The sequence below is a fragment of the Limulus polyphemus genome, unplaced genomic scaffold, assembly GCF_000517525.1.
Source record: "Limulus polyphemus unplaced genomic scaffold, Limulus_polyphemus-2.1.2 Scaffold1019, whole genome shotgun sequence".
NCBI lineage: Eukaryota > Metazoa > Arthropoda > Merostomata > Xiphosura > Limulidae > Limulus > Limulus polyphemus.
In genome coordinates this window covers 200,837-201,525 of record NW_013666629.1, presented here as the reverse complement: position 1 = coordinate 201,525, position 689 = coordinate 200,837, and the positions used below count along the sequence as shown (strand labels likewise).

Genomic DNA, 689 nt, shown 5'->3' with positions numbered 1-689 from the left:
TTGATTTTTGTGTGTCACATGGTATGTTGAATGCAGCACTGGTTCAAATTAGATGTCTGTGAAGTCAAAATATGAAGTCTATAGTTTCGAACAAATTAGAAACTCAAATTACCAATATTGACAAGCTAGAATATTAAATAAGGTCTTATCTTTTCTATTTGCTAAGATATTGCTCATGTAATAAATTAAACACAGTAGCACCCCACCCATCTCTTTCCATTTTTGGAAACACTCCCTTGTATACACTTACTTCAATATATGACATGAATAACAAATCAGAAACTCAGAATATCCCCCTAGTGGCTTTCTCAGACATTTCTTTCTTTTAAACCAATATTTCAATGAGGTAGGGTGTGTCTTTAGTCTGCTCAAAATTTCATATTTTTATAGACTAAAACACATTTTAGTTACTAAGCTTAATAAATTATAGTGGAATTAAATGGTAATTATGAAGTAATTTATAATTTTTTAGTTTTTCAACTGTATATATAAAACCTAAAAAAATTATTTTGTTTCATATCCTCCACATGCAAAATTTTTAAAGGCTTAGCTACCTACGTCAAGCAGCAACCAAGTACAAAGGTCGTAACTAGCAGAGATAATTGTTTGCTTTATTTCTTTATTTACTGTTCTGTGTTTTAATAAAAATAAGTTTAAGAACTTATTTCAAAATAGCAATAATCTATATG

The 689-nt window shown here is 28.7% G+C and overlaps 1 protein-coding gene across 1 annotated transcript in view; it reads right to left on the bottom strand.

Annotated features, from left to right (window-relative positions):
• Positions 1-689, bottom strand: part of LOC106461723 (5'-AMP-activated protein kinase catalytic subunit alpha-2-like) — a 25,387-nt gene that overhangs the window by 2,513 nt on the left and 22,185 nt on the right. The window lies entirely within an intron of this gene.